Raw genomic sequence first — 24532 nt, 5'->3', positions numbered from 1 at the left:
TATGATGCATATCATCTGTCTTCATTATCTTAGTGTTGAATGACATCTTGCATCCATCTGTCCTCGATACTATTAATCAAAGTGAGTCATGCTTATGAATAAAGTTTAACTTGTTTCCAAGACTTCCACAGCATGTCTTCACATTCAGGGATAAAGTGTGTTGTTGGTCATCCTTTGGTCGCAGGTCGAAAGCTTTACGCAGAGACGTAAAGGTATATTTGGTGTTTTAAATCGTAAGCTTTGATCCAACACAACGCAGCAATACACAAGCAACTCACGTGTTCTGCAAGGGAAAATTGCATGTTTTGTTCATTAGTACAGCCATTATTATTGTCACAATACTGAAATGGCTACAGCAGAAGCAACCTACTAAAGCAATTGCAAAACATCTGTATGCATTGGTAATTTTTACCTAAAAATATGTAGAAAAAGAGAGGCTAAAGTAAAAAAAATTAAAATCCAAGTTCATGAATTGTACTGTCTTTGGATAATCACTGCCCACACTTTAATGGATACTCCTTGACGTCTGACTTCAAACTGCAGCAGCTCAGTAGTGGTGCCCCATTAACTGGGTCAACCTGGTGAAGGTCCCTAAACGATTTACTCAGAGGCCTCATGTACATCACATCTCCTGAGAATCCTCTCATCACACAGAGGCCTCCTTCCTGGGCGAGTGAGCCAAAGCACTGTTCAGAACTGCAGGATCTTCACAACAGAAGCCTGTAAAAGTCTTAACAACTTAATGGGAAGGAAATTAAAAAGACGTCCCAGAGTTTGGGTACATGTTAATATACCAGAGTTCTAACTGATGTCTCTCTATTTCTTATCATTCTTATCATTTTCTTAAAAAAGTCATTGATAATGTTTAATACCTGCAGAGCGCTTGCTGTGATCTTCCCTTTATGTTTGAACAAAACAAATGTTTAGAATGTTGGTTCATTATTATTCTCTACATGAAAAACATACCCGTGCTGTAACACAAAAATACACAAATAAATTAGATCTATAAAGTTTTAAATCATATAGGCCTACATAGTAAAGAAATGACATTGACAAACACTCTGGAACAGAATAAATAATGGGAAACGAATTTAAATAGGAACCAAAAAAAAAGAAAACAAAGCTAAACTCCAGGTGGCGATAAACAACAAAAACCCACAGGCTTAAAAGCCTAATAACAATAAGTACAATGATCCAAACCGATCCTGTTGATAAACCTTGACATGAACCGTTGCACATAAAGCACAGCACATTTCCTTCACACTTCAACATGCACATTTTCATGAAGTCTGCCATCATAAATCAGGCTGCCCCTCCAGTTTGAGCATTATCAGGTGCCTGGTCCTGTTGGGAACACTAAGCTGTGTGCATGATGTTTTTGTGATAATAAATGTCCAACCATCCACGTTTAATCAACAACCTCAAGAGGTCTTTCTAAGAAAGGCTCCTGTTCTCCTGCCTCCCGGGTCATGAACTCCTTACAAGAACAGCTGCATTGTTGGAGCACTTATTGTCATAACTGCTCTCATCATATTTCTTCCTGGAACAGCAGAGATTCACAGTCCCACACTGTGTGTTCACATTAGTCAGCAAAACTCAACTACAGGCAGATCCCTTCATCCAGTCCCAAGAGGGTAACTCGTCTGCAAATGGCCTACTTTCAGTGAAGAACCCAGGTGTATCTTTGAGGATACCTCACATTGTCTTCACTTACACTGCAGAAACAGCTTCCTAGACCTGAAAGCCTGAGGTTATTACCATATAGATTTCTTGTTCAAGAGGCAAATTCTGTTTCTGTGTCTTTTGCCCATATACCATACAATTCAGTGTTTAAGATGCACTTTCAATCATTTTCTCTTCATCTAAAAAGTGGGCTGTGTCCTATATACCGGTGCAAAAATTATACCAGCATAAAATACAGAGAGAGGAATGTTATTGTGTTAGGGTATTTTACCCAGACAATGGCGCTGGTTGTTAAGTGGTGACGTCACACCTCCGCAATAAACTGTTTCCGGGACCGAGCCGCTACTATGTCTCCTATTTACAATATGCTGCAGTGCTGTTTTGTGTTTTCCTCGCTTAAGCAACTTGATTGTTGCTTACGCTTTGTTGCGGACATGCGCCGTCATGATTGCCATTGCAGCCACCACCCTCACAACAATCAACGTTACCGTAGGCTGTCAGCTAATGCTAGCTACAGCAGTGGTAGCTAGCAGGATTGTAAACTCGACATGACGAAAACAGATTGTAGGCTGTAATTTGTGTGTTTTGAATGTGTTTAAAAAGAAAATAAATTGAAATAGTGTTGGAATAACTTGTAGACATGCTTTTATTAATAAAAAGCTATAGAAAACCTTTTTCCCGCTCCGATACCCCCAAAAACAGACTGCGTCTTATATTCCGGAGTGTTGTGGACAGAACAGAGAGGCCAACAGGGTTGTCACTCATTGCATTTACATGCACTTCAGTAATTTGATCACAACCCGAGTAAGGCAATACTGAGATTATTGTCATACAAACATCTTAACAAAGTTATGTTTCTTGCATTAAGGTTGTAACCTGAGTAAGCACAACTCGATTTACAGAGATGGATTACTCATCGATCTTTCAAATGACTCTCGACATGTAAACACCATACAGCCTGGTTTCTCTCAGCGGTTTTGCACCATGTGCCACAAAAAGCAACAGAGCGAACCAGATGTGAAGCAGTGACTTTGAAAAAAGAGCCACCAAATGTGCAGCCTTGGAAAAATAAAGCATGCATTATAGAAAACAACACATGGTTTTCAGATTGAAAGGGCCACTGGTTCTCTGCGTATGAATCAACACCAAAGTGATTCAATTTTACTAAACGCTCCTGTTTTCCATATCGGTGTAGATCTTCACGGATAATTATGGATGTTATCAACAACTCCTGTGATGTAGCTGCATCCTAATTACAATCATGGTAAATATGACAGGAATCACACAGTAGCACTATTAACGTGCCCTCTAAAAACAAAAAAAAAACGGTCTTTGGAAGGAAAACTAAAAGGTAAATCATGTGTTTTCTCTCTTGGTTGAGTGGCAGAAAAGGAAACCACCTCCTATTTCCTGAAGCGGTCAGATCCTGCCTGCTCTCTGAGTCTCTGTTTTCATCCTGAATGGCACCTCTGTCACTCACATGGCAGCAGCAGCCTAACAACTAATAAATCACTTCTACTAAGTGAGCTTTTCCTTTCACTGCTTGCAAACAACTGGGCTAATTTATAACCAGAGGGGGCATGAGGGAGAGGCTAAAACTGGCTGCAGAGGTCAGGCAGGTTATCTGACGACGTGTTTTCACCTGGCATACAGGACGACAAACAACGAGGATCGTCTACAGACACGCACCATACAGACAATATTAATACAAACATGAAATACTCCTGACTTACCAAACTGTACCAAACCAACTGACTTGACAGTACCTTTCAAAACACTTTAGCCTTTTATACTTGTAGCATAATTACCCCTATAAATTCAGTCATTTAAAAGTAATAAAAGGCTTTTAAATTACTTTATCGGTTAAAATTTGGTTTTATAATCAGTAGAAATTAAAGGCGATATATAAAAAGGAAATACAGCTGCTCCACAAACTCAAACTATCCCTTCAAGGACAAACAAAGTATTTTGAAAGGAAAAACTTTCCTCAACTTCTTTTTCCCTGTTCAAAGCAAAGAAAGCTTCGGGATGGCAGAAAACACAAAAATGTTCCGAGTTCATTTTAAATCTTGACATTTGTTCAAGTGCTGTGCCGGAGACAGAAAAGATCTGATATTCAAAAAAGGCTCCTGATAAATGTGAAAGTAGCCCACAATTCCTTTTCTCCTTCTCCATTCTGAGCAGGCAATTTGCATGTTTATATTTTGTTCCGGTTGAGACTGAAGCAGCAGCCATCTCAACCGAGAATAAAAGTTTCTGACAGTAACGAGTTCTCACAGAGAAGTTGTGCAGTGCAGCTTCATTATACTGTGACCCACATGCCCAAAATAGAGAACTAGATCCTGCAGCAGACAGTTTGTGTGTTAATAAAAGAGTAGTACCACTGACTGGAGCTTCTCGCATACTGTATGTTAAACAGATATTATATAAAAATTTATATGTACAGATAAAACTAAATTCAACATTTTTTAATGCCTTAAAAATCCTTCTTTAACTCCACCTTTCACAGGTGCCGGTCAAACTCTTCATTCCCGTGTTCCTAGGATGGTTAATGAACAGAGGGAGCGAGGGAGGCACAGAACGAGTCAGTCAGAGAGACGGCTTCTGATTTCTTCAAAGAGACGAGGGAGTGAGGTCAAAAACCCCAAACTGCCAATGAACCATCAAGGTGAGGCACATAAATCACAGCTCTGCACTTCAATAGACTCTGAAAAGAGTTCACTCTCTCACTCAGCCCAGCTCTTTTCCCAGACGTACGCACACTACTTCTTTTAGATTGCAAATAAGTGAAGAGTCCACAGAGTTTCAGAGTCTCAGAATTAATACAGAGAAGTTGTAAAGAACTTTTGCCCCTCAGAGAATGTCTGTCTGTTTAAACAAGTGTACATGGATTAAGGAAAATTATATTTAATGTTTAAGATTTCTGTAAGTTTCAGTAAAAGACATGTTTGTTGGGGGATTAGACTTAAACATGGCGCCACGTTTTATCTCTGAAAATAATGTGTATGTACAAACCAAGTTCAAGACACAAAGGGGTGTTGGCTAATATTATTAATTCTGTATTATTAATTATCTGATCATAAACAATTAGTGGGGAATGTTACTTCTACAAATTGCCAACTTCTACTTCTACAAAACATATCAATGTGTAAAACTGTAGCTTTAATATGCACGTGTACTGCTCAGAGGCTACTCCTTACATTTAGCACATAATGCAGTTAGTCAGTGAGCCTGGAGTGATGCATTAGTTTGCACTGCCAGAAACATGACCTCTGAAAAAAATTCTACATGGTTAAACCAACTGAAAATATTCAGCCACATGAAGCCCTTTTGTACTATCCACATAATCTGAATTTATGAGGCATTGTGAGATCTATAGCATGGCTTTGTCAACAGGAAACACTGTGAACTTGAAAGTTTAAGCTTCAGTCTGATTTCTTCATCAAAAATAAGTTAGAAAAGAATATTTGAGTGTCATTTCAAGCCACTATGGTTTAATTTTTGTAAAATAAATTAGTTTAAAATAAATAATATAGCAAAAATAAAGCGTAAATGTTTTCGAAGATGGTCAGGGTGTGTCGAAAGTCGATGCTCAATGTCTCAGAACCCAGACTTTAAAATCACAAGCCATTGAAAGAGTGAAACTACGAAGCAACTGATCAATTTCATCAGTTAAATAAAATGCCTCCACGATAAAAACCTCTAACAATCCAGCTGAAACTTGCAGCAGTTTACAGGTTTGGAGGCAGGCACATGTTTCGCAGCGACTATGTCAGACTGAAAAAAGTTTTCAGAGCCATTGTGCTGCCTCGGCCAAGTGCCTTTCTCTTTGACCCCTCCGAATTCCCTTCCCCCAGTCGGCCTCCGCTCCATCTCTACTCGCTCTACCTTGACCCTCAAAACCAAGCAAACCGGTACAAACTCAAGTGCACAAAGCTGCTCAAAAAAGGAAATAAAACAAGAACACATGAGCTTGGACTCAGTGAAAGGAAGGAGGGGGAAATTAGGCTTTTTATTCTAAGCTGAAACAACAAGAAAAACTCCAAATAGGTAACTGTGAATCAGAAGTAACGTTGAATCAAACACGCTGCTGAGAATTCAGGCTTGAGAAGACTCTTTGAGAGTACAGAACTTCCAAAAAGTGCAAATCGAGAAAGAGAGACGCACTCACCACAGAGATCCCGACATCCGAGCCCAAGAATGACAGATTCCTCTCTTGTCTATCTCCGATCCACTTCCATTTTTCTGAGCTCCCATATGGCACCCCCCACCCCTCCGAGAGGCAGAGAGAGTGCGACAGAGGGAGAGTCAATAACACACGGAGGGAGAGAGAGAGAGAGAGAGAGATAGAGGGGGGTATTAGTCCTAGTGTGGAGATGGAGGGGACTGTTGCAGCTGTGCGCCCCCGTCAGTATCTCCCCCAAATCCAGTCCTCTCCTTCTCCATGTGTGTCTGCAGCACCGCGGAAAAAGGCAACGGAAACAAAGTGATCCTCTTACACACAGCCCAGAGAAAGAGAGAGAGAGACAAACAGGGAGAGAGAGGGTGAGGGAGGCAGAAAGAGATAGGGAGAGAGAGAGAGGGAGAGAGGGAACAACAGGAAAGAAAACAAGTGAACTACTTAGGGCCGAGGCAGCTGGAGAATAGCAGGTTCAAGTTTTCAGCGTTTCCTTTGCTGCGTCGTAGGAACTCTGCCGGCCGAGTGGGAGGGAACAAGCCGGAGCTTCGAGGAAGCAAAGGAAAAGAGTGTATACCTTCCAGCTTCTTTCTGGCCCCACTTCTCCCTCCCTCCCTCTCTCTTTTCTCTCACTCTCTATCACTCTTTCTCTCTCTCTCTCTCTGTAATAAGCCTGGCTGCAACAACCCCCTCCTCCGGGCGCTGGAATGCAAGGCAAGAGTTTCAAGAGGCCCAGTTAGACAACGCTCAGAGTCTCTGCACCTTGACCTCCGGGTCAGCCGCAGTGTGTATCTGTGTGTGTGTCTGGTGTGTGTGTGTGTGTACGCAGGAGGGGCAGGGTAGCTTTAGTTGTGTCTGTGTATGCTTAAATTTGAGGGGCCAGCTTTCCCTCACCAGATCACATAACCGAGCCCGGACAGCCACTTGACAGAGATAATGCTGTCGGACATATACACGGCTGCAGAGAGTGGCAGTGAATGTGTATCACTGTAACATGCCACAATAGCTGCCTTCACTCTGTAACAGTAATTGTATGAAGCTGTTTTGTATGTGGAAAGATTATTACATTACTGACCCTTATTCTTTGAATTATCTAATTAATTTAGTCTGAGGTTTTTTGTTATTTTCATTATTTCTTGTCAACTGAATAAAGTGCTAACATTACCGAACCCTGCTGTTTCTAAGACAAGGGCTGGGAGATAAACCATCTTGAGAGGGGAAAACAATAAATTTAATAATAATAATTAAAAACATTGTACATTTTTACTGAATGTGGATAGATCTAACTGTCTATCACACAACAGAAATAGGGAAATTAGCTAGCTAGTACATGTGCAGATTATCGTCTGTGCATGCAGGAGCGCACGCCAACTTCACACTGCAAAGCATTGTTTGAGTGAGAGTAGGTGGTTTATTTTGTGTAGAAGATTAAAAAAGAGTAAAACCAAAGGACATGTTAGCAAAGGTGAACGTGAACACTGATTATCCTCAAAAGATGAGACAAAAGAAGGTGAAGGTGTCAAGTATATAGATGTTGGTGGCAGCTCGGCGAGCAGCCCCCTCGATGGACATCCAATGTCTGGTGAAGAGTGTTAGAGAGACAGTGATTTTTAAATAAAACTGCTTTATTCAGTGTTTTTTACTGTTTTAATCACTGGTTCCATTTGTTTTGAAGAACCTTTGCTATGCCGCAGTGTTAGGGCCACATTAAAGAAAAAGAATAATTTTACGAGAAAAGAAGGTGAAGGTTATCCTGTATCTTATTTTGAAGGGTAACATCAGAAGAGCAGCCAGTTGCCTGCGCTAAAATGACTAAGACCACGAGTCATTTTCATTTTCACTTTTCAGAGTCCTGAAAGTTCTGACAAAGTGGTGCTGGTGTTCCGAAAGATTAAATATTTTCGTATTTCGTTCAATAAAGAATACATAAATACAATAAATACAGCTCAGGCTAAAGTTGTGTTAAGCCTCCTGTGCAATCATTTATAAGCAAAACTTCACAAGATGTTCAATACTTCATACGTTCCTCATTTTAGTGCAGGCGGCTGCTGCTCTTCTGATATTTATAACATTTAGGCTAGAGAGTAACGACTTTATTCTCGTAATATTATGACTTTTTTCTACTAAAATTATGACTTTATTTTCGAAACCTTAATGTTTTTTCTTTAATGTGGCCCTAACACTCCGTTGTACTTTGCAGATAATTCAACTCCGGTTTAAATCTTAGAACTAGGGATGCACGATATTGAATTTTTTGCTGATATCCGATATGTCGATATTTTCCAACCCTTTTTGCTGATTGCCGATACATAAGCCACATATATATTTTCCAACAAATTGTAGAGAACATCAAGTCACCCCTGTAGCGGAAAAATATCATGCTTACTCTTATTGTAGTGATCCACGATTAAAGCCAACTGAAATAATAGAGAAATAGTGTACTCTTTTTCTCAGTGTTGAATTAATGAGACTAATAGGCTAAAAAACTGCCATACTACAGACATCTTGCACCCTTCTTCAAGCTTGACGAAAGAGGCGTGGTGCAAGTAGAGCGCGCACACTCGAGTTAATGTTGTAGCGTTACGTCAAGCTTTTTTAGGGAATCATTGAGCAGTTAGGCATAATTAAAGCGTTGTTTTATCGGTGGAAAAATTACAAATCTGCCAATGCCAATATGTCATTTTCAAGCCATAATCTGCAGATATCGATAACGTGCCGATAATATTGCGCATCCCTGTTGTGAACAATGAACACTGAACGAATCATCACCCAAACACAAGTTAAGCTCCTAGTTCACTGAGCTAATGTTAGAGGCAGCTCTGCATGAAGCCCCTCAGACATCCTATGTGTGTTGAAGAGCTTCAGAGAAACACAGATTTTTTTATTTCAATGAGAATTAACTTAATCTATATAATTTTACTGTTTTAAATTGTCTTCATTTAAAAAAAGACAATATAGCATAATAATATTTAATAGACAACTTTAGCACAGGTGTTAGATAACAGACTTTGTTCTTGAGTTTAACTAATCCACTGTCTGGTGTCTGTAATTATCAGGATATTAAATATTGATCAGTATAGAAAAAAATCATTATAGTTTTAGTTAAGTTAATCAGCCCTACTTATGGCATAGCTGACAACACATTGAAAACCCTTTCTGCATGCAAGATGCTTTAAAAGAAATATTTTAACAGGGTCTCATTTAGGAATTCAAACTGTCAGACACAACTAGACCTGAGGTTACAGCGCTTTCCAACAGTCTTTCATGTTTTGTTTTTTTTGTCAGATTTCAGATTGGTGGCAGTAAAACAAACACAACCAGACTTGGATCTGTTTGGACGCTCTGCCAAAAAAAGATTTTAAATCCCTCCAATCAGGCAGGTTTGCGTCATTTGAATCGGAGAAGCTGGTACAGTCTGCCAGTCAGGGCCCAGTATATTGTGGCTGTTCTGCTTGTAAAAACCTATTCTTCGAATTCATTCAAGTGTCCCAGCTAATACGGGTCCCTCCTGCCCTCTCTCCCTCCGTCTGTCTCTCACTCTTTCTTTCACACACACAGTACCCAGTACACACCTTGGAGCAAAGATATGTTTACTAACACTTAAACTGAGCTTAAAACAGGACGCTCGGATGTATCGACTAAGTCAAATTAAGAACAAATAGTCTTTGAATGTCTTTGTCAATTAGGTAATTTTCTTTTGCAAGTTTGAATTACTGAAATACTTAATGCATTCTGTAACAACAAATATCATGTATAAAAAAACACCCTCTCTTATACAGCTAAATAATATTATAGTAAAAAACAGACTCACCAACTGCAAATTCATATTGCTGCTGCAGCTACCAGGCCAGTCCTGACAGCAGCACCCTGACAGGAAAGGAAAAATATACATTATGCATCCACTTCCAGGACCCATCTGTGCTTATATCACAAAGTGAGGTATAATGAGGTTACAGACCCAACAGAAAAGGAGAAACCTTACCCAATTGGACTCTCAAATGCTTGCATAACACCTAATTCCCATATATTTGCATTTTTAATTCAGCTTGCATAACGCAGTCAGTCAGATGTTGTTTTGGTTGAAGGAAGATAGAAAAAAACTTTAAATTGAATATTAAAAGGTACTGTGAGGAGTATTTCACTAGTTATGAAACAGAATCAATTTCTACTGATACCTCTCTACAAAAGCAAACGACACCATCACCTGTTTTTGATGCCTGTCATCACACTGGATTATGAAGCTGTATTTTACAGCATGTGGACTGAAAGAGTTTCACAGCAAGTGAAACATTAGTTAAAAGAAAGCAGGAGCAGAAAGAGGACATACAGGACAGGAGCAGCAAAGAGATAAGATGTGCCACTTTGTCCACAGGGAATACCAAAATCGACATAAATTAAAGTTACTCAGCTGTTTTTAAAATGTGTAATACTGGTGATACTTTTGTTGATTCAGAGCTTGTTACAATAAATGCTTTAATTTTTGAATGATAATATTTAAGATTTTCATTTAAATAAATGTCTGTTAAGTCATTTTCTATCGCCGAATGAGGTACCACAATGGTGATTGAGCCTATGGCCCACTGATGAAAGCCTTTGCATTTGCAGTATTATGGACCAGTTGTCTGTGGCGACTTCTGTGGAAAAAAACACAAGCGGCGCCCAGTTAGTGACGTGTTTTCCATCAGCCAGCAGTGGTTGGTCTGCCAGAGAGGGTAGGCAGAGCTTAGCGGCTGCTTTTCCGCTCTCTGCAAGTGCTGCGAGTAAACAGTAATCTACTATGGCTGAACAAACAAAGAAAAAAACAATGACTACAGATACAACTTCAACAAGAAGAGAAAATCCAAAGAACAAGAAACAAACTCGACGCTCAGATGAAGCAAACAGCCTGAAAAGGAAAGCGACCGCCAACGAGGAAAATCAAGAGTTACAACCGGAGCCAAGCATGGACGTCACACATGCAGCACTGTCTGGATATCTGGGAAGTGTGCTCCCGCAATTACCGTTTATCACTACAGGTGCCGCCAAAGAGAACAAAACTGAGATCTTCGAGATTACCACTTTAAGAGCTATGCCAGTAAGTATAATTTTTAAAAATCTAATTACAAGGTAGATGTTCAGGCTACCACTCTTGATTCTTTGCAATGTCTATTTATAGTAGTTCCCTGATTTATATTGTGTATTAATTACAGACTGCAGAAGTTGTAATACATTTAAGGGAATACTTTCTTTTTCAAGAACAGATAGAGAGTCTCTGTTTGTCTAAACCTTGATGACTTATCCCATAGTTTAAGTCTATGACAAAAGAGCATTAAGGTAAACTAGTGAATTAGTGTTACATGAACAAATCACACCTTTAATCATAATCTGTGAGAACAGCTACTGATAAATATTCAAAATTGTTGATGGGGTTGCTACTATGTTGAACCCAAAATGTGCACGAAAAACTACTTTTTTTTTTACAGAAACACCTGCGTTAAATGTCCATTCTTGGCAAATCATTGATATCTGACAGTAGTAATGCATTATAACCAACTAAATTAAATAGGGACATTATGGATCACATGTTCAGTTAGGTGAATCTCCAAAACTAGCTTTTAAAAATTCAATTAGAAACCATGTTTGTACCAACAGCTGCTACAAGTGAGAGTGGAATGCCTCAGGGTTCAATCTCGGGCCTCCTTCTGTCTTGACTTTAGCTGCTTTCTCTGGATTATTTTATTCACAAAAGCACAAGTTTTTCCAGTATTGTCCTGCTGACAGCCGGTTCTATTCACCAAAAACCCAAACTGACAGCCATGAACCATAGACACTGAATGAATGGTCAGATTCTCATACTTACATTAAAGGAGAACAAAGCTCTCCATTCTTTGTTGGTAAAAGGTTTTGGAACGTTTAATATAGATGGAAACATCTTTTGAAATACATTTGCTCGTTACAGTTCACATTGTGGAAATCTGGAATGTATCTGAACAGGAAAAAATATCTTATTGTAAAGGAAAAGTTACTCGCTCCTTTGAATATGAAGCACAAACAGACTAAGAATAATAAACTTACCTTCAGTGTTTAGTTCCAGACTTTTGACCACGTAAACATTTCACAACACGGTAGCAAACAACATAAGTAAATCATCTGTCCTGCTTAAAACAAAATAAAATGACCATACTGACCAAATACAGCAGCTTTGACAGCGGCCCAAAGCTTCAGTATATGAAGCTGCAGGTTCCACCCTAGGTTCATTTCTGCACACTGTCTTCTAGCTTATTGTTTTGATTTGCAAAAGAGGTCAGTTGACATGCTATGAAGAGTGTGAAAGTCTGCTTAGAGTGCAGGTAAGGGCCATTAGATATGTCGAACAAACTTTCATCCAGAGGACAGAGGTTAGAAATAACTTTGTACGTATGTGAGTATGTAATTAAACCCAAAAAATGATATTTTCCCTTAAACCTACTGAGTTTTTAACTGGTTATGAAACAGACTCAGACCCAGACTTTATATGGTTAGATAAAGTTTGCTACTACTGACTGGGTCTGACGAAGGGATTTACCGCAAACAGACCAAAAGAGCCGTTATTTAAATCTTCCTGCTGAAGTCTGCAGTGAGTAGTAAATTATCCAGCTAAAGGGAAACAGAAGTGTTTTGTCGGAGATTACTGTGCAAGCACATGAAGGACGAGATCAGCAAAGAGATAAGACGTACTGCTTTGTCCAGAGGGGACGCCAAAATCAAAACAAAATTAAAGTTTCTCACAGTTGTTTTCACATAATTAAATCATTTTGATGCCAAAACATCACCATACTGCATCCGTTTCCCAGAAACGAGTAAACTTGAGTTCATTGTTTTTGCACGCTTGAAATGTTTCTCAAAAGGTTTTATTTTGAAAGTCTAACCACACATTGCTTATTTATCATGGCTTACATGACTTCAGGGACTGAATTGCAAAATTGATGCTAGAGGGGTACCAAGATTGTCGTTTAAAGCATAGGTCCTGGTTGGACCAGTTGCAAACAGCCTCAGTTCATATTATAAAAACATATAGAAATATAATATGATGGAATTTGTACATGTCATAGCAACAAAGCTCAGGTGTTAATATGTTTAAAGTTATAGGTACGCAACAGTGGTCTGCAATTTCACTCTGTGCCTTTGGAGGACGCTATCCACTTCTCCAATGGGCCCTGGAAAACCTCCGCCAGACGACATAAAGCGCGTCGTCTGGCGGAGGCCAGGGAGCTTGCTAAACTACACTTCCTCAATCTAGGACGCCGCCTCTGATGTCATGTCTCGTTCAAAATCCAAAAAGTATTTTGGATTCTGTCCCGCTCTGAGCCATTGCTTGCAGTGAAAACGGTAGTATTTCACTCCCGTCCTTTCAGAGGGAGGGGCGCAATGCACGCTGGGTGTTGTAGGAATGTAGAATGAGTGAAACCACCACGTTTGTACAACTTTCTCCACAGCTATGGCGCCAATTTAAAATATTATTGCTTCTACCAATTACAGAGAACACCAGCTTTGACTGACAGTGGCTTTTTCCAGGGGTAAATAGCTCGTTTAAGAGTTTTTGGGGAAATAAAAACAATTTAATCACACACAATTCATCAGACCTAAGGGAAAATGTGATCATACTGGAGCTAGTTTGATAAATTGGCCATGCCGATATAATATAGCCTATATAATGATAATTTAAATTAGCTTACAGGTGGTATCTCGTATCAGTGTAAATTTTGGTAGATAATTAACAAATCATTTGATGTGTCACTGTCACATAGTTTGTCCAACAGAGAGCTGGTCATATTTTTAACTGTAAATATATTTTTCAAGAGATCAGTATCAAAGTTTTACTGTATTTTCAGTATTTATGTAAAGAAAAAATATTCATGATTGATAGTTTTCAAACTCAAAAATCAAACATCAGTGGTTACAGATCCTATGATACTTTCTACTAGAGAGCACGATTGCTGTCCAGAGTCTCCTGGAAATAATAAATGTGATTACTTGAATCCAGCCATTTGTTTACAGATTAGACATTCAGGGGCCTTTAAAATCTAATATTCCAACATTTTAACACTATGATAAAGAAGTAGCCAACATTGTCTTGTACTGTATGGATCCTTCTTTGCAGCCTCAGTGAGATAAAGTATACGATGTCTTACAATGCATACAATATGCAGCATTGGTTTCAATACAATAATTGTAAAAAAAAAAAGCTTTGTAGAGGTAACACAAACGTTTTATGAGCTTAACCATGATGGGAGTTGTTAACAAAAATACCCCACCTCCAAAGTTTCACCTCAAGGTGTTCTTATACTGCAGGCATGTGTTAAATCTCAGGCTGTACTGTTGAGTCAGAATAAGATGGAACATGACTTTGAAGGGTCTGCTCAGTAAGGGTTCAGCTTTGGGTGCAGTATTGTGCAGAGAGGTTTTCAGCTTTGGTCCACACTGATTGGCTGTGATGCTGTTGTTCTTCTTCCTATTCTTATTCTTCTTTAAACACTACATGCAGCCTTGATGCATCTCAAGCCTGCTGCTGCCCTCCACAGGTAACAAACAGAAACACTTTTTTAGAAATGTGTATTTTCCCTTACTGATCAGCCACATCTAATACAAAAAAGTCATAAATAGCTTCCTGTTAACATGCTTCTAACTGTTTTAGATAAAAAAAAATATATTTCATCTTAAATTGGTAGCAAAAGGAAATTTCAGATACATTGCAATCATGCTTGATGTCTCTGCCTGTTGTTCATCTGACCTTATTGGGATTCAGTATATTATAACATTTTTGTGTGGAAAAAGAGGAGCAGATATTTATTTCTTTATCAGTGAATTTTTATGTAGAAAATATTTCCTGTGCTAAAAGGGACAGGAAAGGTCTCACAGCTTCTGATTATGTGAGTCTAAATGTGTGACGCCTCCACTTTTTGATTTCACGGCGATTACAGACCTTCAAACCATTGGAAAATTCTGTTTCCTACTACATTCACAGGAAGGCTACACCTATAAGCAGTCAGAGAAGTGTGTAAACACTCATAAACACACACTTACTATACACACAGGGGATATATAACTATAAGAAATGTTCTGAAGGTCTGAGGGCATATGATCAGGAGATTTTATCATCACACTGACTGAGTTTGTGTGACACTGAAGTCTAAGCTATGGTTGTACGTAAAACCTTTCATTCTTTTGGCAGGTGAAAAAACTACTCAACATCCTTCAGTACATCCTTATAAGATCAAATGGAAACCTGTAATAATACAGTCCATGAGGCGCAGGAAGTAACCCACTCTGTGTCGCTGTTAAAAACTAAGTTACTGCATTTTCCTTGTTGTGACTTTTTAAGGTGATATTTCATAAACCTATAAAGGCATAACCACATCACTGGCTGTGTGTCTGAAGTATGCCCAGAGGCTCTTTCTCCTACCTACAGAGAATGATTGTGTCCTGGAGGAGGCTGATAGGAGGTAAGACACTCACCTCAGATAATGTATAACTATTTGCTCAGCCTTTATAATACAGGTTGTGACCATGGGTCTTGCAGGTTTAGCAGATACTGGATGAATGTGGTCTGACTCACCTCTGGCTCACACAACAGTCTATCAACATTATCAGGTTGAAACTGTTAAACAGAGGCTAAAGGATCAGTTCGTGCAAAATGGCAAGGTGAGCTCAGAGTATGACATCTCGAGATATTTAAGTGGAGTTAAAGCAAATGCTTAAACTGGAAATGTTTAATTCCTACGGTCACTGGGAGAAGATCAGCAAGTCTGCATCCTTTGTAATAATAACCATCATCATTTCTTTGCTCGTGTTATAAAGTAGTGTTTTTGCACAGCAGCCAGTGGTACATGAACAGACACACTCCTCTCCAGCGGCGTCTAACATTACAAAGTCTGATAAGTAATAACTCCACTGCCTCGTCCCGCCCTATTGATCCTGCCAATAATAAACCTGTGACACTGAGCGCCCCCTACAGGCCTGGAGCACTTCTGTTGTGCGGACTGGATTTGCAGCGTTTTTCTTTTGAATGTGTTTTTGACTTTGCATCGTTTCTGTATGTGCAGCGGGTTTGATGTTAACGCATTTGTTTTGGCTTTCTGCAGCACGTTTTTTTCATTTGCAGCACTCGTTTTGGACTTTTGCATGTGTTTTTTAATTTTAACATCCTTTCTGAATTTGCAGTCCATTTCTTTTTATGGAAATTGTTTGGCCGTTGCAACGCATTTGCCCTTGTCGGCAGAGAAAGGTATTTTCCAAAGTATTTATTACATGATTTAGTTATAACAATCATACAGGCCAACAGTTATTAGTAAACTAGGTGTGCTTCCTGAGAAAGATTTGTTGTACTCCAGCCATGCAGTGTGCTATCATTTTGTGATTACTGTATGTTCTGTTTGGGCTATATACCATATGATTATGTTCTGGATCACATAGAATAAAATAAAAATAAAATGAATTAGATTAAAAAATACTAATAGAAACCAAAAGTAAAGAACCTGCTTGTTAAAGCTACTGCACGTGTAAGTAGTGTTTTCTGACAATAACCTCAACATGCTGTCTTTTAACTGTCAAACGTATCACTCACTGTGAATCTTTTCCATAAAATGTATATCGAGGCTGTGCACATGATGTCATGGTAGGCAGAGTCACTGCGGTTACACCCACTGATTTGCAGAAAGCACGTACGAAAACACATTAAAGACTTCTAAAAATGGGAAAGAGCTGTCGTGTGATTGAACAGATTGAACAAGAAGTGGGAGCTATCTTTTAACAGACGACAGAAAGCTACAGAAAGAGAAGCAAATCATTGCAATCCGTGCAGTCGTTCAGAGGAACAGCTGGAATCCAGGCACTGAAACGTGGATCTGAGTTTACCATTTTGTGTCATATATGGATTTTAACATTGGTAATTGGTAAAATCACACCTTAAGTTATAATGTTCTGACTACTAGTCATTTAAATAGCCAGTATCTTTCATTTATATTCTGTGTATTCTTTGTTAGCATTCATTAAAAACCACCTGATGATGAGCCTTGTGTTCTACAAACTGAAGTGGCGGTGTTTAGACAGTGTTAGCGATCAAAGACAAACTTAGTGTTCCTTATAAGGGGGTACGCCACAAAACAAGCATTTATTTAGCCAAATAACTTAAAGTTTCTAAAAATTATATGGAAATTTAGTTTATCATTAGCATCTTATAGATGACTGAATCACACTACTCGGCTTTTGTAATCCCCTCCAGATACATGTGTCAGATGTTAAAAGTAATGATGAAATCATGTCTATTTCCTGTACAGACAGGAAAATAAACTAACTTTAAATTCACCAACAAATCCTGCCTTGAAGTACGACCAAGCGTCAAAGCTTTCTTATGCCTTCAGTCTTTGCTTTGTGTACTTCTACTACGACTTTGAAATCAGTTGCATATAAATGTCAGGAAACACACCACATATTAATGTCCACACACCACTGTGTCTTTAGTACAATATAGGGACTCTTTTGAGTCCAACTGCTCTTGATCTAAGCAGATATTCATCTGTTTTAGTCACGTTTTTCGTCGTCTCCCCTACTGAAGGCAGCCATGTTGCAGGATGTTTTGCCACTCAGTCTGACTGAGGGGGCGTGTTTCAATGGGAAAGTGACATCAGTGTATATCCTTTAAAAAGACACTTCTGGTCTGGGTGTTGTAGGCCTATCTGTTTCATCTGAAACCAACCCAGTGGAAGATATAACTGGCATTAATATGATTATATAGAATTAGTCAATCTTCTGACTGTTGGTCTGGTTTGCTTTTGTAGCTCATACAGAGGCATCACTAATTTCAGCCTGTTCCATAACCAGCTAAAAACATCTCACAGGAGCTTCAATGGGATTAATAATGAATTAGCTATCATGATACTGCAGAGATAAACTTCACTTACCAATACCCCAGTATCACACTCTGTCTTGCTTCCCCTTCACAGACTGAAAAAGAAAAAACAAATAAATAGTGCACATCTTTATCTTGATTTCTAGCTCCTCAGTTTAGTGAATTCATTAGGTCAGCAGTTACCTTGCCTATTTCCAATTCAGCATTTTGATAATCTCATCTCACAGTGTGCAACAATCTTAGAAATGTTGATGTGTTAACATATTAGATTTCACTAAGGGAAACAAAATTACAACAGTCAAATTCAACCAGCATTCCTCGCAATTTAAGGTAAGTTTGTCTCTATGAGTGACAAAATAAAGGTCACCAGCAAAGTACAGAACAGGATTTTCTTCAGTCTTAAGTTTTGCTCTCTTCACACATGGTCAAAACAAAAGGAGGAATTTGTTTGATTTACTATAAATACTTTTAAAAAGTAGTTTGAACTAAATGATCAAATGAAAAAGTTAATGTAATCCCAAATTCCGACAAAATATAAAACACACGCTGGCAAAATGTCTAACTCAATTGAGTTTATTGCTAAAAAGCCTAACCTGTACACAGTTCCAAAAAAAAGAAACCTAAAAAAACCCAACAACACATTATTCATGGGAAAGTGTGGCGAATGTAAGCTTTGGTTTTGTGTCAACATCCATCAGTCAGAAACCAGCCTTCAAAGAATGATTTAGTGCTCGGGTAATGGCAAATCACAAGGGAATTTATCTTAATAATAATACACATCAGCCTTATTAAAAGAACCAGTTACTGTTTGAAAAACTCTGTAGTTGGTACACTGGATATGATTAAACAAATGAAAACATTACTTGAAGTTTTAGTACACCAAGGAGTCAATCCAATTCTCCATTTTGTCTTCCAATAAATTTTATAAGTCGATGGCTGCTCTAGACTTTAGAGGGATGGAGGTTATTACTGAACATTTTTTAAGACAAGCAGGATAGAGGAGCTCCTACATGTCTTCTGTTTGATTAGTCTTAATCGAAAATACTTCTTACTGTGAGGAGAAATCCACTGAAAGGCTCTAAATAAACAGTGGATGACAGATAAATGAAGTATGGCTGACTCTAAGCCCTCTTATGAAAATTAGGTTTATTTGACAATGGCCACTTGACTTTACTCACCCCCTGCTTGTCCTGCTGTTTCAGTGGGATGTCAGCACGAAATGAGGTACAAAAAGGACCCAAACGTTGTTGGCTGAGGCAGCAATTTTGCCGTTAAAAGACGTTAACAATGTGTGCGTCAAATTCTTATAGCGGTTTAAGTAGTTTGCACCTCAACAGCCTCTTTTAAACAAAATGTCTCATCATTATATACAGTTTTAACCAAATTAGAGGAAAATGAAGTATTAATTTACCAGAATAACAAGCCAACTAAGCACGACAATAACCGTTCTTATCCGTTAATTAATTAGCCTATGACATCAGTTAACAAAAAATAGTATTATGATAACTCCTTAAATAAATGTAAATTAAATTCATTGTTTTAAAAACGGAAACCAAATATAAGTTGACCACAAACACGAGCACGAAAATGTTGAAAAGAGACGCTGAAACGTCTTGACAAGTTGTAACATGTATCAGTCAGAAGGTCATGCCCGGTCAGAGCAGAGAGCCTAGAGGAACGAGATACCACCGGCTGGGTGGATACCACTAGTTGTAACTGCAGGTGAACGCAATGGATTATGGGACATTTTTGAAAACCAAATGCTAAAAGTAGCTTTTATTCAGACATTGTAGACCGATATAAACGTCAGAGACATTCTCGAGAATTACTGGCCTACTGTCTTTTATTGTCTGCACTGTTTTGAATAAATTGTAGACAATAAAAATATTAAGTGCTGCTCATGGTGGATTCATGTGGGTCTCTCTCTAAATAATATAAAAACAGAGTACAGTCTAGACCTGCTGTTTTTGTAAAGTGTGCTGTGATAATTCTGGTTATGTTTTGGTGCTAGTAAAGTGGACTTTTTAGCCATTGAAGTTTTAAAGCTCTACTTTCATAACTAGAATGGACAAAATAGATTTGATATGCCTTACTGTGATGTAATTAATATCACATTTATTTCTTATGGTGATATGATAAACAGTAGGCTATGCACTGTATCTCTGTGTGTCTCCTCATGACCTCTCACCAGGTGTCAAGATGGATTTTAAAATCTTTTTTTTTTTTCCGGATGATGTTTTTTGTAACAATTTCTTTAAGATATAAAGTTAATAATCCACACACACACACACACACACACACGCACACACACATATATATCTTTAAAAATGCTTTATCTAGAAATTAAATGGATGTAAAGTCAATCAAAATTGAATTAAAAAGCAATAAATTAAATAAAAGCATATAGGATTTTCAGATGTATAATGGTGTAGAATTAAATAAATGTAACACTTTATAGATTTATAAGAAAGTATAGGTCCTTTTGGATATAGGACGAGATTTTATTTTAATTTACTGAAATTATTTTTGTACATATATGTAGTTAACAGTATGCAACTCCTATCGGTAACAGTCCGATTAAATAAGATTAGGAGGCTGAAGCACATAAGAAAGATTATTATTTTAGTGTCGGTTCCAAAATGAAGCGGAAATTCTTCTAACAAATTCCTTTTATAATCCTGCAGGACTTTCTGACTACAGGGTCATCAGATATCCCGGCTTCCTGAATGTCTTCCAAACAATTTTTCAAGGTTAGAGCATCAGATTCATTTTCACCTCAAGGCTACTGAGTATTCTGGTGTTTTTCTTTATCCTGTGATTTTTTCATGGCTCCATTCTGAAGGTTGCCAGTGAGACATCATTTAAGTAGACAGAAGACAGTATGGGGAATGTTAAGTATTAGGTTTTTAGCAGCAACAGCAGTTTTCTAAGTGTTAAAGACAACCATGCAGACAGCTCTGACTGAAGCAGCGGGATGTTCTCCACTTGAGTGGTTTGTGTGAAATTTTGTGTGCATGCTTTTAACTGGGCTTTAGGCAAACGGAATCACTTTCGTTACACGTTGGAGTTTTGTCACCTCATCTCTCACTGTACTGAGTTTATGATGGTATACACAGATGAAATAGGCATCATATAAAACGTAGATTTAATTCTGACTGTACAACTCTCATTCCATGATCAAGGTAGCAAAAATAAAATAAAGTAGAATAAAATAAACTTGCAAACGTCTGCTTAGACTTTCAAAATAAAGCAATCAAGTTATAAAGCCTCCAACTAACATTCATATTTTATGACTTTTCTACGTGCAATAATCGTTAACACTTTGTTAATGTTGCAAACTGTCCCTCAATGACCTTAGTTAGTCTGGTTATGTTAATGTTTATTTATATTAGCTTGTGCACCAACACTTCTTGGTTTACATTTGGGAAAACATCATGGTTTCAGGTTTCATTAGTACTGACACTTGTTCTGTGACTTACGCCTGCATTTTTGCAACGGAATTTACAACCGGATGTTACGTACCTCCCTCACACGACCAGAAATCATGGGCGATCTGGACAACAAGAAGCTTTTCAACACTCGGAATTTTATGACCAACGTTCAAAATCTTACAGAGACATCACACGAAAAGACGAAGAAACAAAGGGTTCACCAAGTGCAGCTCTCCTTTCACTATCCATATTAGGAATGAATGAATGAATGACGTTTCGGGGGAAATCTAACAATAATTTTATGTTTGCAATACAATATCAAGAGAAAGCTGCATTTATAGCTACAAATATTAAAGTAAATACATAAAATGATGACATGATATAAATGTATTGATTATATAGTTTATTCAACATCACCATAGCAACATCTCGTCTTGCATGTTTCGTCGTTTTGTCCTTCCGTTTGTTTGCTTTTCCCGTGCCGTCCAAAAAGGTGTTGTCCGTCTGCCTGAATCCATGTGAACGCAGCATTAGTTCTGCTCCCATGTGAGACCTGGTTTAACAACCTGCTGCACAGACATGCAAACCATCTTAAAAATGTGTATTTTGAGTTCAGTGAAACCTTTTTGATGGTTAACAGCCTGATCAGTTCTTAGGTTCCAAAACATTGTCTTTGGTGAAAACAGTCGTTTAAAAGCTGCGATAATGAATCCATGTCGGCTTGGCTGCCATCACACCCAACATCAGTCATACAGACAACTTCTTCACTGCTGCAGCCAACACCAAGTTCACTGTCACATGCATTAGTCAAAGTGTTGATATAAAGAAAGGTTTTCTGAGGACAGCCTCATAAATACCTTTAACACCGCTTACTCCTGCTCCTGCCAAACAGCCGCAGGCCTCTAAATAAAACGAGATATGCCAAGTGAGCTGGCAGGAGGAACAATGCTCGCAGTGAGCTCCTCGGTGATCTGGGCCACGAGGAGGGGGTGGGGGGTGCAAATTAAAGAAGAGAGCTGAGGGCTGAAAGGGCTTAAGGTAATGATTCATGGCCTTGGGTTTCAGTGAATGTTTCTTCATATATTAAATGCATTAGACCGTTTTTCTTCACTGACTGGAGGCCAGCTCTCTCTTTCTGCTGATTGTGACTTTGCCTAAATAGGAAATTGAATGCTGGATGTCTGAGAGGTTTGTTTCCCTCTCTCCGTGTTCATGACTTCATTCCTTATTGGCTGCTTCTGAAAGAAAGGTATTCAATAGCACTTAGGAGTTACCTCATCAACACCAATTAAGAACTTGTTGAAAAGGATTAACCAGAGGCAGTAATGCATTTTATTGAACGTATAAAACCCCAAACGTCCGAAGAAAAATGTGCAAAGGCTCCATCATTTTAACACGTTTTAACCGTAATCCTGCAGGCGGGGCTACCTGCAGAACCCGGAGGTGCACAGTTAGTTTCACTTCATGCCATTCTTTACAGGTACTGTTTTTAAAGATATCAATGTATATTGGGGTTCTGTTCCCAGTCAAAAGCACCCAGACTGTTTCATGTCCACTTACATTGATGCCTAATTGTTGTTTTTAGCAGTAAATCACTCACCCACTCTCATTAAACACCTCACGTGTGAGCTATTTTTAATCAGACCTCTTTATGCTGGCGGGAAAAGTGTTCCCTGCTGTCTCTCTCGTATTTCTGCTTGTTTGTTATTGCACCAATAGTTCCAACAATCCCATAATCCCTTGTGTCCATCAGGTGATGTCACCTTTATATGCAGATCATGAACACAGTGCCACCAGGGTGTCTTCATGAAGGAGACTGGTGGCACTTTTTCAGCCAACACTCTAAGAGCCCTGAATGTCGGAGAACAAAAATAGAACGAGGGGATGTGAGAGGTGTGTTTTTTTATTTTAAATATAATTTTTTTGGCCTTTGCCTTTATTCGATAGGTGAAGATAGGGCAGTGAAGATAGACAGGAAATGTGGGGAAGAGAGATTGGGAGTGACACACACCGAGAGGCCGAGGTGAGTGGAGCCTCCGTCCAGGGGTCACCTGATTAAAGAAAGCTGAGCTCTGACAATCATAGACTGTATCAAATACAGAAGTAGTAACCATGATGTCACTCATTGGTTTGTTGACTGCCTCTTTTAAGCTTCCACTTCTGCAGTTTGTCAATTGGCAACTAGATTTTTTTTGAGCTGGAAGTGACCATCTTAAGACCAGAGGGTGGAGCTGTAGAAGAGGGAGGGGTCAGCAAACGCCAAGTTATCAACGCAATTCAGTGAATGACTAAATGATTAGCTTGCGAATAAGCTAGTTAACCAAAATGTTTCCCTCAGAATGAGAGTCTGTGTTGGTAGCTTGGTGGAGTGGTTTGTAAACAGACTAAGGCCCAATCCCAATCTCCACCCTTAAGTCCAAGCACTGAACCCTCACAGACTTTAAAGGCGTCAGGCGTGCAGTGCGTGAGTGCGTGAGAACTGCATAAAAATGGGAATGGGACACACTGTCATGACATCCCACACTGCCTGGATGCGTTATTAAATCTAAAAAGAAAAAACGCAGACCTCCAGCATGTATCTGTGTGTCTTATATTACAGTGATAGCAAACAATCAAAAGTCAGACAGGCCATTCATGTTAGTCATTTGTGAATATTTAACTGTTGTTACTTACAGATAAACATATTTGAGGTTCTCGTTTTTGTTCAAACTTCAAAATATGAACATTTCTTTACATTTAGTGGGGGGCTGGACAATCACATTTGTATACGTCACCAAGTTCGCTATGAACCCTGCGTAACCACCAGAGGAAAGTCTGCGGACATGCAGACTCATGGAAAGTCCACAATTTGGCATTGAAGTCCTCACACACTTGGTGATTTAACAGTGAGACAGACTGAGCGCTCACACACTTACCGGGAACGTGCCTCAAAGTCTGAGTGTGGAGATTGGGATTGGGCCTAAAATGTGTTCTTTGTTGTTTCTTTGCTGCTGTTTAACAGAAAATGTCCCCGTTGTTGGATCAATAAAGGTTTATTTTATCTTATCTGAAGATGCTATGAGTGCTTAGGGAACATAGCGAGCGTCTTTTGCACATATTTTGGTGCAAGAGAGTGAGCAGGAACTGATAAACAAAACAGGTTACCTTGAATAACCGGTCTTTTCATCACTACACTCGCAGTTCTGTGAGGGAAAGCAACCAGCCATCCTGACGCTAATGCAATGCAAATAAAAGTATTAGAAACCATCAACAAGCTGACAAGCTACGAATGGTGACCGCAGACAAATGCTAATTAGTGCTAACATAAATGACATAGATCATTCCAAGAATTTCTCTTAGCGGAAAAACTGGGGGACAGTCTTTGACTGTTTGCAA

General features: G+C 38.8%; 1 long non-coding RNA gene across 1 annotated transcript in view; it reads right to left on the bottom strand.

Moving 5' to 3' along the window:
* The window catches only part of LOC138594043 (uncharacterized), a 58059-nt gene extending 51712 nt beyond the window's left edge, over nucleotides 1-6347 (bottom strand). Inside the window, exon 1 of the long non-coding RNA XR_011308348.1 lies at nucleotides 5855-6347. This is a non-coding gene — a long non-coding RNA (uncharacterized lncRNA). The remainder of the gene's footprint in view (nucleotides 1-5854) is intronic.
* Nucleotides 6348-24532: the final 18185 nt, after the last annotated feature.

This window comes from Semicossyphus pulcher, unplaced genomic scaffold (genome assembly GCF_022749685.1).
Source record: "Semicossyphus pulcher isolate SPU_LCO1_2020_fin unplaced genomic scaffold, fSemPul1.0.p SCAF_10, whole genome shotgun sequence".
Taxonomy (NCBI): Eukaryota; Metazoa; Chordata; class Actinopteri; order Labriformes; family Labridae; genus Semicossyphus; species Semicossyphus pulcher.
Note: the sequence above shows the minus strand (reverse complement) of the source record. Positions and strands in the feature narration are given on the sequence as shown.